The sequence below is a fragment of the Aedes albopictus genome, chromosome 2 (assembly GCF_035046485.1).
Source record: "Aedes albopictus strain Foshan chromosome 2, AalbF5, whole genome shotgun sequence".
Classification (NCBI taxonomy): Eukaryota; Metazoa; Arthropoda; class Insecta; order Diptera; family Culicidae; genus Aedes; species Aedes albopictus.
Genome location: NC_085137.1, coordinates 40,138,801 through 40,157,450, shown reverse-complemented (window position 1 = coordinate 40,157,450; position 18,650 = coordinate 40,138,801). Strand labels below are relative to the sequence as shown.

Here is an 18,650-nt window from a genome sequence, read left to right as displayed (position 1 = left end):
ACATAATAAGAAAAAGATTCACCCACGCACTAAATGCACCATGTACAGAACGCTAATAAGACCGGTGATCCTCTACGGGCACGAGACATGGACCATGCTCGAGGAGGACCTGCAAGCACTCGGAGTTTTCGAGCGACGCGTGCTAAGGACGATCTTCGGCGGTGTGCAGGAGAACGGTGTGTGGCGGAGAAGAATGAACCACGAGCTCGCTACACTTTACGGTGAACCCAGCATCCAGAAGGTGGCCAAAGCCGGAAGGATACGGTGGGCAGGGCATGTTGCAAGAATGCCGGACAACAACCCTGCAAAGCTGGTGTTTGCAACTTATCCGGTTGGCACAAAAAGGCGTGGAGCGCAGAGAGCACGATGGGCGGACCAGGTGGAGCGTGACCTGGCGAGCATTGGGCGCAACCGAGCATGGAGAGCGGCAGCCACGAACCGTGTATTATGGAGAAATATTGTTGATTCAGTTTTATCTTGAATTTGATGTAATACTAAATAAATGAATGAGATACATAATATGTAATATTTACGTGCTCACTAGCGCCGCCAAGTGATGAAATTTCAAATTAAACTGCGAATCATCCGTAAGTACTTGACCTATCAAACAACTTTGTCGAAGACACCATCTTTCTAAGTTATCAGGTTCCCGAGATACATAGGATATAAAGTTTATTTGCTCACTAGCGCCGCCTAGTGGTGGAATTTCCAATTAAACGGCCAATAATCTGTAAGCCGTTGACTTACCAAACAACTTTGCCGAAGACACCATCTTTCTAAGACATCAGGATCCTGAGATATAAGATATAACATGATATTGCTCACTAGCGCCGCCTAGTGGACGTATTACGAATCAACTTTGTCAGCATCAAGTAGCCCATGAAATTTACAACAACTTTGCCAAAGACAGTCCTCCTCTACACAATTAGGATCCTTAGATATTTCAGAATGTATGGGTGTTGTACAAAGTACAACGCGCGACTGCTCGTGTTACAAAAATTGGCGCGAGTACTGAAAGGTTAATTTTATATATTTATCTTAATCTCATACTTCCCTTACTGATTTTGTTTTTATTAATTATATTTTTGTGTATATTTGACGATGATCACGATGAGCGGAGTATATGAGGTGATTCTTTGGCGATATTTTTACTGATGCCTTAGCAATGACATCATTTTTGGCGGATGCATGCAAATTGCCCATTCGCCAGACTTTTCCTCTAAGCTTTTTAACAGACTTCTTTCAAGATTTCTTATGACTTCCTCGCCAAGAATTATAATATATTCCTAATATTTTTGGTAGATGCCTTATACTATCTTGCCGTTTACTCCGCATGTTTGAATTACAAAATTTGTAGCAAATTCCATAAAAAGGTCATTGCAATGACAGATTACTGGTAAGATGTGTGATAAATTATTTCCAATGCTGTCATGGTAAAATCCTGGAGGAATCTCTGAAGGAACCACTCGAGCAATTTCTGAAGAAACTGCTGAAACAACTTCTGAAAGAATCTATGGATCCACTTTTAAAGAAAATCCTGCTGAAATTTATTAAGTAATTCTAGGAATATTGAAGAAGTCTCTTAAGATTTATCCGGTAGTATCGCGTTTCGCTGAAGAAATTTCAGAAGGGATAAAAATATGATAAATTCTAAATGAATTCCTAAAAGAAATTCTAAAAAACAGGAATATTTTAAGAATCCATAGGTGGACTTTCTGAAGAAATTCCAGGAGGAATATCTGAAGAAACACCTGGAAACCCGTTGTAAAATACCTGACAAAAGCTTTTAAGATATTGAAAAAAGCTGAAGATATCCCCTAATAAAAATCCTAAACAATTATTTTTAATGAATTCCTGGAGGAATCCATAGGAAAATTTCTAAAGGTATGCTTGGAGGAATTTCTGAGAAAATACATAGAGAATTATCCAGCGGAACTTCTGCTGAAATCTCTATGTGAATTTCTGCTGAAATCTCCGCAAGAATGCCTTCCAGCTTTTCCGCAAAAAAATCATATAAGAATCTTTGAAAGACTTTGTAGACTTTCTTAAAAAATTCTTGGAATTTCTGGAAAAAAGTCTTGAAGTAATATCTAAAGAATTGTGAAGAAATCTTGGGAATTTCCTTAATAATCTCATGTAGAATTTGAAGCAAACCAATGTAGAATGTAGAAGCAAACCTTGGAGAAAATTCTTTAGAAAGGTTCTGAGAACATTTAAAAGGAGTTCTGAATTTATTATTTTTAATGTATTCGTGAATCATTCCATGGATTATTTTTGAGGAAGTTAACGGAAGGAATTCTAGGAAAATGCTTTGAAAAATGTCTGATTCCTTCATGAAAAAAATCTTAAGAAAGTCGTAGGTAAATTTCTGGAACAATATATGCAAAAATTTTAAAAATCCATGCAACATTTTTGGAAGCTATCCATGCAACACTTCCTTAATGAGCTCATGGAGAAATTTCCCGAGGACATTCCAAAGTCCCTAGAAGATTTTGGGAAAGAATGACTGACTGAGTTTCTTTAGGATTTCCTGGATGATTTCTTAAAGTAAATCTATGGGGAATTTCCAAAGGAGTCACTGAAACAAAAATTTAGAATTCCTGGGAGATTTTTTCAGGAACTCGTAAAATTTTTTTAAATGAATCCTAGGATGGGTTTCAGCGAGGGTCCATTAAAAAATTATCGAAAAATCTGTGGAAGTTTATTCAAAGTAATCCTTGGAGAAATTTGTATAGAAATCACTGGATGAAAATTTGGAGATTTTTCTGAAAAATATTAGTCGAATTTCTAATAAAAGGTATGGGAAATTCTCTGAAAGGATTCATCAAAAAATTTGTGAAGGAACCCCTAGGAAGCTTTTATGTGAATCTTTGTTGAAAGTTCCAGAATAGATCTCACATTTTTTAAGGGTGTCCCTGGAGGAATTTCTAAAGAAATCCCAGGAAGATTTTCTGATAGAAAATATGAAACTTCCGGAGGAATCCCTAGTGGAATTTCTGGAAAAATTAGAATTTGCTGTGAAATCCTTGGAACAATTTCCAAAGTAATCCCAAACAAATTTTTGATAATACTTTCGAAACATTTTCTGAAAAACTCGAGAATAGTTTCTAAAGGCAACGCTGAAAGTTTAATCAAAGGAATCTCTGTAGAAATTTCTGAATAAAGGTCTAAACAAATTTCTGAACGAATTTTTCATGTATAAATTTTGGGAAAAATTGTGGAGTTTCGGAAGTAAATCATGCAAGATGCTTTGAAAGAATCCTTTGAAAAATTTGTTGAATAGGAGAAATTTCTGAAAAAAAAATCCCTGAATAAATCCATGGAAGATTTTTTAAAGAATCCGTGAGACGATTTTTGGTGAAATACGCGAACAAATTCCCGAAAGAATTTTTTTAGACATATTTTGAAAGAATGTTTGGAAAACTTTTTAGTAGATTGTCTAAAGAAATCCCTGAAACATTCTCCAAAGGAATGTCTAGAGAAATTTCTGAATAAATATCCAGAGGAATTTCTGAAGTAATCCCTGGGCAAATTTCTCAAACAATCTCTGTTATGATTTGTGAAAAATCATGGTGAAGTAATTCAAGGCAGATTTTGTAAAAGAATTCTTTGTGACACTTCTGGAGGAACACGTGGAAGATTTTCTGAAATAATCTGTAACATGATGATTTTATTTGGGAAGTTTTCTTCGAAGACCGTCGTAATAGAGTTGAAAATTTTGGGTTCACTTACTTTTATTTAACACCACAGAATTGCAACAACAAGCGACCGAGCAGATAGCGGTACAAACCTAGCGCCTTTAACAAATTGCTTTGCCAGCTCAGGTTCCAAGCGCTAAAACGAGTAGATAACAATAACTATTAGAGTGGATTAACGTTGTATGGAGAAACTTTAGATTTGATCGTATTAACCCGGAACAAAGCTTTCTCAACCTACATTAGCGTCCAAAACAATCGTGCAAAATTTGGGAGTGATTGGTTGCTTCCTCATATTTCGCATTGCGATTGAAATTTGTATGGAATTTAGTATGGAAAAACGTGCTTTTTTGCATTTTACTCATAAGTTGAATTATTGTGTCTAATACCATGTAACTAATGGCGTTAAAATGTAGCCTAGGATATGCCGAAAAACTTTGCCGAAAACCGCAAAGTGATCCGACGCTTGTGAAAAAAGTTATTCGCCTGGTAACTTAGGCCAAAAATTGAGATTTTATTATTGATGTTATTCCTTTACATGTTATATGTTAAGCACCACCAGGCAATCTGTACGTTATAACTTTTTTCACAAGTGTCGGATCACTTTGCGGTCTTTGGCAAAGATTTTCGGCATGTTCTAAGCTATACTTCAACGTCATTAGTTAGATCGTTTTAGACGAAAAATTTCAATTTATGAGAAAAATGCAAAAAAGCACGTTTTTCCATACTAAATTCCATAGAAATTTCAATCGCAATGCGAAATATGAGGAAGCAACCAATCACTCCCAAATTTTGCATAGTTGTTATGGACGCTAAAGGGAATCGAAAAAGCTTTGTTCTGAAAAATCGACTTTGTTGACCCAGTCTAATAGCTATGTAGAGTGTTGTAGAAACACTTAGGAAAGAAAACAGACTCTGTCCTTAGTGGAATATAAAGATGAAAAGAGGGTGATGAAGAAGAAAAAGCATCATGATAGATTGCACTACCCAATGCCTAATAGTATTGTATCGATTTTCTTTCCTCGCATCAGAAGGGTTGTTGTAATACCCTTATCATTTAACGGCTGAGCGATAATGTTCCATATCGACTGAAGTTTACCCATCAACCTTTGCACTCCAGCTCTATAAAACGCAAAACCCCTCCTTTCACTGATGAATCCCATCTCAAGTTCCCCCTAGACAGGAGGAAATGAACACTGACTGGGAAAAAGCTTTCCGAGAATGGTTCATTTTCCAATTATAGCCTAACGAATCCCGACTTCGGATCCTCCGTTGAAGATGGCAATAATCGCGTCGTCGTGGCGGCATCAATTTCCAAATGTGCCTTGACAAATATCAAACTCTATTTTTGTGCTCGCGTGTGAGCGCGAGTGCGTTGGTTGGTGGAATTGATGCGACCGTTATTAGATTTATCCCGCGTAAGTTATGGCAAGATATGTTGAGAGGCTGCGTATGTTTGAACGAATTAATGCTGTATTATGCTAGGAATGTGCCGGTATGGCGTGTGCGTTATTTGGAGTACGGTCTCCATGATTTTTTATTTCTCTTAGTATGACAATACAGTGTACAGAGTTTTATTTTGTTAAATGGATCCATAGTGGCGCCAACAATAATTCTGACCCAGAGCTATACTGGGATATCAAAACGGTGAGTCGATAAGGAGAGCGTCCAATATAGCTCTGGTTCTCACAAGTTCCTACCTCATGTTTCCACGGGTCAAGCGATGACAATGACCGCCAGCTAAGAGTTGTGTGCGTAGCTGGTAGTGGAGCCTGGGCACTGTTGTCCTTCTGACTTCAGCTAGATTGAGGAGGTACGATCCGAGTGTCTGGTCACCAAGGAGGTGCGGCTCAAACAGCGTCTGTTCTGGCATCCAGCGGCTGAGTATGAAATGCTCCTTCACCGGAAGCTATACCTAAGGTGGCAGCCCCACAACGGTAGATAGGGGGCCTTAGGCCAATCATCTACTGTTCCCGAAACCAGAAAACCGTTACAGAAACCGATTACGAACTGATTCAACGACAACGGACAAAAAGTGGAACTTGGAATGTATTAACCCTCGTCCAGCAGGGTAAACTGGCACAACCAGCCAATGAGGCATGCCGTATGAAGCTTGAGATCCTAGGACTTAGCGAAGTCTGTTGGCCGAACTTTGGAGAACACAGATTGAGGTCGGGTGAAATTCTGCTATACTCTGGCCCACGAGATGAACCCGCTTCTCGGCACCGTGCAGTTGATGTCCTGCTCAGCGCTCACGCCCACGCAGCGCTCATGAAGTGGGAACCTGTTAATGAGAGGATAATTGTGGCCAGATTCGATTTTTCACCGACGGTGATGAAATCGAGGCGGTTGAACAATTTGTGTACTTGGGCTCACTGGTGACCGCCGACAACGACACCAGCAGAGAAATTTAGAGACACATTGTGGCAGTAAATCGAGCTTACTTTGGACTCCGCAGAACTCTACGATTGAACAAAGTTCGCCTTCACACGAAGTTTACTATCTACAAAACGATGATTAGACCGGAAGTCCTTTATGACCACGAAGCATGGACTCTACGTGCAGTAGGCACAGCGCTCACTTGGAATTTTAGAACGGAAGGTATTGCGTACCATCTACGGCGAAGTGCAGATGGAAGGCGGGACTTGGAGAAGGCGAATGAACCACGAGCTGCATCAGCTGCTGAGAGAACCAACCATCGTCCAAACCGAAAAGCGAAATTGGGAGGCTACGGTGGGCGGGTCACGTCATCAGGATGTCGGATAGCAACCCGACTAAAATGATTCTCGAGAGTCTGCTAACCGGTACAAGAAGACGTGGTGCGCAGCGAGCTAGGTGGGTCGACCAAGTGGAGAACGAGTTGCGGACTCTTCGCAGCGTGCAGAACTGGAGACACACAGCCATGGACCGAGTAGACTAGAGACGACTCCTACGTACAGTAGGGTACACTCAGGCCTTAGTCTTTTTTTTTTTCTTCGAAACCATAGGGGAAGAATCTGCTCAACAGACACCCTAACAGGAAGGTGAGGGCAGTCTTCTACAATAAAAGTAAAAGCTAGGACTACTATCTCCTCGACCCACTAAACACATTTCTATGGTTGCCAAACCCTTCGTCTCTCCAGAGCCACCAAGAAGGTATTGCTTCAGAGAGGGGCTAGTGCACATCGCACCCTCAAGGTTAGCTGCGTAACCTGCAGCAACGAATATCGACGACTCGCTTTGGAGAGTCCATCACGGTAGCTTGCTGGCGCTTAGCCAGTTTCCCGAGTGCTCCCCACCACTCTCTTTGTCCTCGGAAGACCTTAGTCTGACCGGTAAGGTAAGTACATGGGTGTTCCAGGAGATTTCAGGAGCATTCCAGGAAATTTCAGAAGCGTTTCAGAGCTTTTCAGGGAAATTTTGAAGCATTTCAGGACTTTTCTGGGGCGGTCCAAGGGTTACAAGGGGTGTCCCATGGATATTCACGAAGGAATTGGAGGCATTTCAGGTTACAGGAGGGGTTTTATTGGGTTTCAGGGATTTCAGTGGTGTTTCATGGCCTTCAGAAGTGATCCAGAGGATTTCAGGAATGGTCCTGAGAGTTTCAGGGTCGGGGTTTTTCAATAGGCTCTTCCATGGAAGATCGTTGCAGGTGCTATCAAGGGATTGCAGGGATGTTCATGGCCGTTTCAGAGACGTTACATGGTTTCAAGGGTGTTTCTTGGAAATATCAGCGGCGTACTTGAAAAATTCAGGGACGTTCTAGGCAAAAATAGCTGAAAATCACTCTGTATCTATCCCAATTCTGTCATCCCCGTTGGTCGCAACTCGTCCCATCTTCAACAGAACATCGGTATGCTCGGTGGTACAGGGTCCCGATATTCTGAACAGCCGTCATAGAGGGTATGGGCTTGGAATTGGCGTGCGTCAAAAGACCGTCAACAGAGCTACCTATACATGTAGCAAGGCAGAGCACTAGCGTGGCTCAAAATACAACATGTCAAAAAGTTCGATGGGCCCCCTTCTCATTTCGTTCTATATGACGCCACGATGTTCTGGTCAAATTTTCAGCTCAATCCGTTAACATTTGGGCGGTGATAAACTCATTTGAAGTTTGTATGGGAATTTATGTGGGAAAACATCGTTTTTTGCATTTTACTCGTAAGTGGCACTATTTTTACTTAAATCACATAACCGAATATAGAGAACTATAATCTTATATGTGCTGAAAAATTTTGTCGAAGACCGCAAAGTCATACGAAGCTTGTAAGAAAAGATATTACATGCAGACCATCTAGTAGTGCTTAACATTTAACATGTAAAGGAATAACAATAACATTATCAAACAAATCTGATTAAATGGGTACGCACTATCTAGGCTATAACTTTTTTTCGCAAGTGTCTGATCACGTTGCGGTCTTTGGCAAAGTTTTTCGGCATATCCTAGGCTGTCCAATCGGTCAGAATCGGTTACGTGGCTTAAGAACAATTAGAATCCATCATGCGAAAAATGTTAAAAAGGATGTTTTCTCATATGTATAAACTCCCATGCAAACTTCGAACGAGTTTAGCACCGCCCTAATGTTAACGGATTGAGCTGAAAATTTGATCAAAGCATCGTGGGGTCATATAGAACGAAAAGAGATGGGGGCCCATCAAACTTATTGACATGTGGTTTTTCCATACAAGCTTGAGCCACCCTACCGAGCACTATACGCAAAAGAGAAAACCATCTAATATTGATTAATCACATTGATTAGGATAGTGAAGTATTGTGGGAATTTATTACATAATTCTATCGATACAGAGTGAATTTCAGCTATTTCTACCTGGAACACCCCTGAAACCTTCTAGAACGCCGCTGATATTCCCAACGAACACCTCAGAAACCCCCCGCTGAATGTCTATAAAATCCCTTGTAACGCCTCTGAAACTATCTGGACCGCTCTTGAAATCCTCTGGATCACTAATGAAGGCCATGAAACGCCACTGAAATGCCTGGAACGTTCCTGAAACCCCATAAAACCCCTGTAATCCGCAATGTCTCCAATTCCTCCGAGAATATCCATGGAACACCCCTGTAACTCTTGGACCGCACGAAGTCTCCTGAAGCTGCCCAATAACGCCCCTAAGACTTCTTACAACCCCCTGAAACTCCTCATGCCTCAAAACCCCCTTGAAAAGCCCTGGAACGCTTCTGCAATTCCATGGAATGCTCCTGAAATCTCCTAGGAAACCCATGTTACGCCCCTGAAACCCCTGTAGTACCCCAGAAACCTCTTGGAAACCCTTGGAACGCTCCTGATGCCCCCTGTAAAACACATGTAACGCCCCTGAAAGCTTTTGATAATTGACGAATGAAATAAAAAATGAAATTTCTTGAAATTCCCTGAGACCATCTGGGATACCTCTCGAATTGGAACGCCTCTGAATTCGAAAAAAAAGGTGGATAAGGGTATGGCTGTGATCAAAAATTGAATCATTAATGCATAAAAACGTATGACGAAAAATAATAATTAATCTCGTTGAGAAGTTAATATCTGAGACGAGACTCGCGAAGAGGAAAAAAAGCAACGTCAAGTGTAGCTCAACTGAGCTGTCAGTTGTAGCCCGTTTGATTACGTTACCTAAAACGAGGAAAGTATTGCTCTCTCTCTTCTCTCTTCTTGGCGTAACGTCCTCATTGGGACAAAGCCTGCTTCTCAGCTTAGTGTTCTATGAGCACTTCCACAGTTATTAACTGAGAGCTTCCTCTGCCAATGACCATTTTACATGCGTATATCGTGTGGCAGGCACGAGGAAGTCAAGGAAATTTCCTTTACGAAAAGATCCTGGACCGATCGGGAATCGAACCCGTCACCCTCAGCATGGTCATGCTGAATACCCGTGCGTTTACCGCCTCGGCTATATGGGCCCTCAAAAAAAGTATTGCTATCCGAGATAAATTCTGAAGCCGAAATTCACTCCGAGCAGCATTTTCTTCTCCTGTACCGTCAAAAATAAATTGAAAACAAAATATTCCATTGATTACTTTGCTCGGCGATTGTTGGCGATGCAAAATTTCACCTCAACATGATTTTGTGCGTGAATGGGATTCAGTCACACTGCATGTGAGGTGATGCGGTCACGTACGTGTTTGAACCACCAGCCCAAAACATAATGTCAACACAGATAGGAAGAAGAAAAAATAACAATCTAGAGAAAAAGAAGACCGTCTTCGCGAGTCTCGTCTCAGGTTAATATTAAACAATGCCAAAGTGTTGGACATTCTCACTATAGACACTATAGATTCCATAGATTTGCGAAGACATGGTTGAGCAATGCGATTTTAATGTGTTTTGTCGTGAATTTGGAGTGTACCGAGTGATTATGACGTCACGCAATCCATTGTCGCTATTGAAATCGTGACGTCATGCTCGTTTGGCTACACGAACTGACAGCTCGCTTGGCTACAGTTGACTTCGCCTCGGCGAGTCTATGGCATCTATAGTGTCTATAATTCTCACAGGTCTTGTTACTGTGATGCGACCTAAATGTTTATTATTGGTTTACCAGCAGAGTTCATTACTTACAAAATCAATAACCCAACATAATTTAGTGTCAATATCATTCCAATCGAGCAAGAGACCTGTCAAAATTTGAAGCGATCAGCAAAAAAGCAGAGTTGTTGGGCCGAGGGCCAATTTCTTCATCTGCACGATGTCCGGCCATTTGACCGAATGCCGTTTGGTCAAATGCCGTTTGGCCGAAATTGTCGTATGGCCGAATGTCGTTTGGCCGAATCATGATCAAAAGAATTCAAAAGTGCGGACAAACTCTGGATAACATTTTGCCAACATTATCACCAGAAATATTTCCTTCTTTTAATAATAGGCTGTTCTCTCTAGTTTTCCATTAAGGGATTAGTTAGCGTTGAAACCAATGATGCAAATTATCACCTCACGAATGCTCAATCAACTTATCAAATGTATTTTTTTTTGCGATTGAACTGTACACTGCTCAGCGATGACCAGAGGCAAAGAAGTGGCAAAACGAACATGATGTAGCTCACAAACGATTTTGCACACATCAGTCAGTGCAGCCACATGCTCACCCGAACAGCCGAACAACACCGAATGGGTTGGTTTTAGAAGTTACGGCACGAACGCTCGACACACACACAGAAGCAGTGTTCGCATGTACCGACACCACACCAATAACGTTTCCAGCCTACGATGCATCGCAATATGCTGATCGAAAAGCATCGTAAGCGATGAAAAGACAGGCTTGGCTGGAACACAACAGTTCAACGGCGAAACGGAGCAGCCAACAGTGCTGATCAGCGTCGAGTCTACTCGTGTGCTATTCGTACGGGAGGTTGGTTTGATAAAGCGAGGAAGGGTGAAAACGTATTCGTTGTCGATAGCGAATCGCATCATTTTGCGAATGTTTTCATCAAATAGCAAGCTTGGTTGAAACAGTGAATTTTTTTGGTCAGAGATTTTTCCTTCTTTGAATCATAAGCTATTCCTTTGTGTTATACTGATATGGAAAACAGTGGCTTGACCACTTAAGCTCATCATTCCATTTTCGACCAAACGGCATCCGCCAAATTATTCTTTCGGCCAAATGTCGTTCGGCCAAATGGCATTCGACCAAATGAAACAAGCCTAGTGGAAGTTTTACTTAACTCAAAAACTAGACTTAACAAATACTGGCGTGAGTGAGAAATGGACAAATTGGAGTGGAATTTGCTTAAAAGTTACTCATCCTCTCGGTGAGAGGAGTCGTGAGTTCGAGTCTCATCAAGAGGGCGCGTAACTTTTTCGCGAATTCCACTACAATTTGTTCATTTCTCACTTACGCCAGTATTTGCAAAGTCTAGCTTTTGGAGAAAATTTAAGCCCAGCCCAACAGTTTTTCGATTTCTTCGCCTCTACTTGTTTAACTTCCACACATAATTCCAGGAACACAATTCCGAGAGCTACCTACGCTGCCCATATTCGCATAGTCGATGTAACCACCAACGCCTGATCTGATGGGAAAACACGAATTTATAGATTTTTTCCGGATTTACATATGCACCGACTATTTGAATGAAATAATCTGTCTTTTTTTATTGGGTTACAGCTACAAAAAGTGAGCCACAATGATTTTAAGATGTTTCATGCAATTTTTCCATATTTAAAACGTGTACGTCAGTTTATGCCAATGTGATGTAATGAAGGTGAAGAGATGATTTTGTGTAATACACAACCGTATGCATGTATTAGTGTGCCATTCACGATTCCACATAGCAACCGAAATCACCCTATCAACCGTCGACGTCATACAGTTTGTTTTGAAAACTAACAGGAAAGCGGTGTACCTCACGGTCAAACATATTCACACTCAAAAAATCAAGATGAACAAGCTAAGCTCGCATGCTAATCAAAGAAAATCTAATTAACGCATGTATTGTTGCCCCAAAACATCAATTTCCAGTAACGTTTTTACTTCAAAATGCTGTGAAAAATAATGCACTCCAAAATATCATGAAATACGAGAAGCGCAACATGACGGCTTCAAAGTCGTATTCAGATTTGTGTGCATTCTGTTGAGCGTGTTGCACCGGTGCTGTTTCTAAGGGAGACACCGAAGTTGTTGGGCAATCGCAAATAAACAAGAAAACTTCCCCGGCTTGGTGGAGTACTGAATTTTCACCTAAGGTTATTGAGATACATATTTTACTAATTTTCTCTATTTTAGGATAACGTTTATGCAAATGTAATGTTCAACCCAAAAATGTGGAAACCCAAAACGTTCAACTATTATAAAATGCCCGTATAACCAGCCATCAAACGCTGGAATAACCCAAACGAATATGGTGGACGGAAGCTAAGTACCGGTGACATCGGGGAGACTTTCATAATACAAATTTGTGCAAATTTTGCGGCGAATAGTATCTAAAATGCGATAATAACTATGAAGAATAATTAACTTAATATGCGGGGCCAACAGATCCCTTTATCACTCTGAACGATTATTGTGTTTGCTAACGTCCTTATCATGCATGAACTATCCGCTTAGCTTATGAAACGGTATGACGTCACCAACTTCCCCTCCAAGATTGTTTACATTTTGTATTCCACTAACACAATCAGAGGATGACTTGCTCCACACCTTATATAAATCACATTGAGTTTATGCGACCATTCAGTCGTTTTGATGAATGATTACACGGATAAGTTGACGTAACAACCAGATTGCTATGACCTATGCTATTACGGTACCCGTTTTCTGAACACGTGTTAGATTTTTTCCGGAATGTCCATCTTCTTCTTCTTCTATATGGCTCTACGTCCCCACTGAGACTTGGCCTGCTTCGCTTCAACTTAGTGTTCTTTGAGCACTTCCACAGTTATTAATTGAAGGGCTTCCTTTGCCTGCCATTGCATGCATTTGGGAATCGAACCCGGGTCTCCGGCTGAATATCCGTATTCGTGCGTTAAATACATTCTTTGTTGATAAGCAGCAGTCCCGACTCGAAAGAAGATGTACTAACCGTGGTTTCAAAAAAAAAGCTAACACGTCACATTCTGAAAATGTGAACTATCTCATAGTGCGGTCGAGCGTACCATAAACCGTGGGCATCGTAGTAAGATTCACAGTTGGTCGGCTTTAAATCAGACCGGACCAACTGTTTTTCAATGATCATGGGAAAATGTCCTGCAAGAAATTGGGATATCAAAGCATGTGCATTATTTCTTGAAATACTATGATTCCTTGGCTTATCTTTACCTGTTCGAAAAATCGCCTAGTCCAATTTGACTTTACGCCGACCAGTTTTCTTATTTCGTTTAATGTGTGCAAAACACCGGAATTAACATTAATCCCCAGGCTCTGCAATGGATCCTAACAGCTTCTTCCAATGCACCTTGCAATTAAGGCAGTCTATGTTGAAAAGGTTATTTTATGACTTATCCAAAATATGGTGTTGTACGTAACTATTTATTAAGAAATACCTTAGTTAGTAATATTTACATTTGTTTGAGATTTACTTGATAAACTGAAACATTAAGTGTCACCCGCGGGCCTCATTTATTTTTTCTCATATTCGACAAATTACGAAATGTTACGAAACTAATTTCATGTTTATAACCTTGTACTATTTCTCTACACTAAGTTTTTACAATTAAATTAGTAAACATCAAAAACTCATACATCCAACGCCTAATCAGATAGATATGGATTGAATTTATCTAAGTTTTAGAGGATATTTACGACTGGGAAGAAATGTTGAACTGTTGTGGCTTTCTCAGTCTAACAGGATTAAAACGGCTATGCCAAACTCCTGACCGTTTCACTTTTGTTAGACTGAAAAGCCACAACAGTTCAGTAGTATTGTTTCAATGATGGTTTTGAAACAAAACGTAAAACTTATGATAGTTTTGCTGTGGAATGATTTTACTCGTGGCTAACCATGAGTTTACTGTTTTATTAATCAATGAGGTGCCACAAAAACCAAGGTTGCGACCATTCATTTGCAAAGATTTACATTCATTTGCTATTATCTCAGTTCAGAAGCATGCTATCGAAAAACAATGTATGGATGAATTCAACCTTGTAGTTTTATCTGAAAGTTTGCCGAATAACATTGGGGTCGCAAACGTATACCAAAGTCGTGAGCGAGCTGTGAAGGCAACTCTCCACCCGGTGAATGTAAAATACATTCACGAGTTGTAGGCTATCAAGTATCAATTTGTTAAATTATTCGCATGTTGTTGTCGAAGCATCATAAATATTTCAGTATCTACATTGCATCCATAATAAGTATTAAACATAATTGATAATATTCACTATAAAAGTTGTTGATATTGAAAATGATTTTCAGGCATCTGAAATCAAATAATTAGATACCTCAAATATAAATTATGTTTATGTCAATAAGTTATCGCAATAAATTATGTTCAACCACGTTTTATGGGGAGATTTTAGTTTTCTTGTACACAGACGTCAGTATTGCGACCACATGGTGGTTACGTCAAAACGTTATTTTCAATATACTCACATGTTTTAGAACAAACACATGTTTTTAATAATTTTAGCATATGCTATACATGGTGTGGGATATGTTAAGCTAAAAAAGTGGATTTTGACCTATGTGGCGTTTACGTCACCTATGCGAATATGGGCAGTACGTATGTATATGATGAATAAATAGCTACAACCATCACAACAGACAGACGACCCACCACCGTCCGGCTTCGTCACCGACGAAACGGAAGAGACATATTAATTATCACAATACACGAATGCTACCATTCCGCTCCTCGTATACTACTCATCAACCCCATTACTGCGATAGTTGAACCCATCACAGCATACGATAAGTGCCTATCAAGTTGTAGCTCATCATTGACACCCTGCCTGCGTCGGAAAAAAAACGGACGGACGATGGACCCGGTCAATTCCCGTATCGCGCGTCGCGCTCAATTTGATTGCAGTTTTTATCGCCAGCGCTTATCACCGAAATGGATAATGGAAATCATTTTCGGTTCCCATCACCATCGGAACGAATTACGGTGTGCATCGGCAAGGTTACGACAAAACAATAGCAATAACAACCCAGCTGCCATGGCACCACGAGGCACCGTGATCGTGATTTTATTGAGGACGCCCTCTCAACTGCTGAGTGCGGCAAGCGTCCCTGATTGCACATAGCGAACGGTACTAAAGTTTCAGAGACGTGTTCCCGCAATCAGCCCAGCGATCTTCCGACGACAACGACGACGATGACGCCCAACCGACCAGTGTAGTTGGAGTTGTCCAGGGTGAACCAAGCGCGCCTCATCTACCATCCCACCCCACCCCCTCACTTACCTGGGCTGGGGAAACTCCAGTCCGTGCTTATGTTTGTGTCGGCTGAAAGTTTTTCGCGCGCTTTTCAGACGCATCTTGATGGGTCCCGAAACGACAACCGTGGCCGTGGCAGCCGCTGCCGCTGCCGTTGGGGCGGCAATCTTGACGACGTGTGTTGTGGTGATAATGGTGGTGCCTGGGCCAGCCAGCAGCGGGGGTGGACGGGGTCGATGACGCCTCGTTTAAGAAGATACAGTTCCTGCGACGACAGATGATACAAAGTGGTGTGTGGGTGTGCTGCTGTCGTGGGAATCAACTCAGGGTTTAATCACGCATTCGACGAGATGGATCTACGCTGATGATTGAAGGTGATCCCCGGTGGTGACATTGTTCGAAGTGGAAAGCGAGTGTTTGAATTTGTTGCTGTGATAATTTATTCAGCTCAGCATCTGAAAACACGAGAGAAATATGGAAATTTGAAAAATACTGTCAGAATATTTGGGATTTTGCTAAATATTTAGAACAGAATGAAACGTCTCTTTCGCAAGCCAAAATAGTGACAAAATAGTGCAGTGACAAGCACGTGTTCCCAAGTAACATTTACAGGTCAATTAGACTCCCAAAGGCAGTGCTGAAAATGCCATTTCGATAAATCTAGATTCAATCGCCTACAGCTCATTTCAGAAGCTGAACCTAAAAATATAGTATACGAAAAACTTGTGCGCTGGATCAGTGCTACAAAAAAGTCACGGAAAAACCGCTCTGTTTTATAAATATGTACACTTGAAACCTCCATTAAGGTTGAATCCGTTTAGGTAGAATCTATTAAGGTACCTCAACTTAGATAATGATTCCTAAATTTGGCTGTGATCAGAGCTTAAGATTAGGAATAAGGTTGGTTGTGTGAGAGAGGGGTTGAACTATTTAATGTTCCCCCAAACTTTCTTGAGTGCAGGTCATCGTATCTACATTAGCGTGGGACACAAAAATACATTTTACTCCTGTACACTTTTTGAGTTCCATTTTGGCCCCATATCAACTGTGCAAAATTTCAAATCGATCGGAGAAACTATATTTTAGCGCCAACCATTTAAAGTTTTCATACGATTTAGTATGGGGAAAATCACTTTTTCAAAGAAAAATCGCCACAGGTTGCCTCTTAACCCCTAAAAATAAATCGATGAATGATTTCTGTTGGAAATTTTACGAAAAACCAACCCTTCGAAGACCGCAAAGCGATCTAAAGCATGTGGAAAAAGATATTGACTGAAAACCGAATGGCATGCAAACGCTGTTTAACATGTAAGGAATAACAATAAATAATAAAATCTCGTTATTTTATCGATCGGGTGGAGCCTATTAACTTTTTCCACGAACGTCGCATCGGTTTGCTGTCTTCGGAGGTCTGATTCCTAGTAAAGTTTTCTACAGAAATCATTCATCGACTTATTTTTAACGATCTGGGGGTGACTCCTAGCGATTTTTCTTTGCAGGAGTAAAATTTCCCCATAGTAAATCGTATGAAAAACTAAGAATGGCGGGCGCTAAAATATAGTTTTTCCGATCGATCTGAAATTTTACACAGTTGATATGGGACCAAAGTGGAACTCAAAAAGTATACAGGAGCTTGAGTTTTTCCATTTTTTTGTATTTTCCCATATAAACCGTGTACCAGGCTAATCTACATGTACTGTCAAGTGGTGAGTTCAATGTTTGTTCAATAATGTCCAAGAGCTCCCTTGAGGAGATCTTCAGATGTACAAGCGTCTTAAAATCCATCTGAGACCACCTCTCCGGAGTCCTCCAATACGCCTCTAAAACCCGCTGAAAACTCTCTGAAGCCTCTTGAGGCTCAATTGAGAATGGCTAATGCTCCAGAACTAAAAAAGGACGAAAGGATTGCTTAACGACGGGATATTGCAGCTAGAGAAACGTTATGTTTTTCTAAAATACGATGGAGAAGCACTGGTAAGAGCACTACACTGGGTCATTACCTAAATTTGGGAGGAGGAAGTATTACCGGAGGAATGGATGCGCATGGAATGTATCGTGTGTCCAATCTACAAAAAGGGCAACAAGTTGGATTGCGGGAACTACCGCGCGATCACACTACTGAGCGCTGCCTACAAGATACTCTCTCAAATTTTATGCCGCCGTCTATCACCGATTGAAAGAGAGTTCGTGGGGCAATATCAGGCTGGACTTATGGGTGAACGCGCTACAACGGACCAGATGTTCACCATCCGCCAGGTGTTGCAAAAATGCCGCGAATACAACGTGCCCTTGCCCACACATCACTTGTTCATCGATTTCAAATCGGCGTATGATACAATCGAGAACAGCTATGGCAGATTATGCACGAATACGGATTCCCGGATAAACTGATACAATTAATCAAGGCGACGATGGATCGAGTGATGTGCGTAGTTCGAGTGTAAGGGACACTCTCGAGTCCCTTCGAAGCTCGCAGAGGGTTACGGCAAGGTGATGGTCTTTCGTGCGCTGTTCAACATAGCTTTAGAGGGTGTAATAAGGAGAGCGGAGATAAACTAGTGGAACGATTTTCACGAAGTCCGTTCAGCTGCTTGGTTTCGCTGATGATACAGATATTATTGCTCATAAATTTGAGACGATGGCGGAAACATACATCCGAAACGTACAATCCAGGCAAATCTGAATACTCATTAATGTGTCGAAGACAAAGTACATGATGGCAAAGGGCTCCAGGGAGGAATCACCGTGCCCGCCGCCCCGAATTTATATCGACGGTGATGAAATCGAGGCGGTTGAAGAATTCGTGAATAAAGTTCGCCGTAACACGAACTAACTGCCGTTAACTATCTACAAAACGCTGATTAGACCGGTCGTCCTCTATGGGCACGAAACATGGACCCTACGTGCAGAGGACCTACGCGCCCTTGGAGTTTTCGAACGGAAGGTGTTGCGTACCATCTACGACGGAGTAATGATGGAAGACGGGACTTGGAGAAGGCGAACGAACCACGAGCTGCATCAGCTGCTGAGAGAACCAACCATCGTCCATACCGCGAAAATCGAGAGGCTACGGTGGGCGGGTCACGGTCCGAAACCGTCGGAAATTGAAGCAATATTGTTCTTGCTTCTCTGAAAGACTGCCAAGGCCGAAAAACATAACGT

The 18,650-nt window shown here is 41.2% G+C and overlaps 1 protein-coding gene across 1 annotated transcript in view; it reads right to left on the bottom strand.

Annotated features, from left to right (window-relative positions):
- Positions 1-15,603: 15,603 nt before the first annotated feature.
- Positions 15,604-18,650, bottom strand: part of LOC109621866 (zinc finger and SCAN domain-containing protein 12-like) — a 57,591-nt gene continuing 54,544 nt past the window's right edge. The window contains exon 5 of the mRNA XM_062849512.1: positions 15,604-15,943. The gene's annotated coding sequence lies outside the window, so the exon portion shown is untranslated. The remainder of the gene's footprint in view (positions 15,944-18,650) is intronic.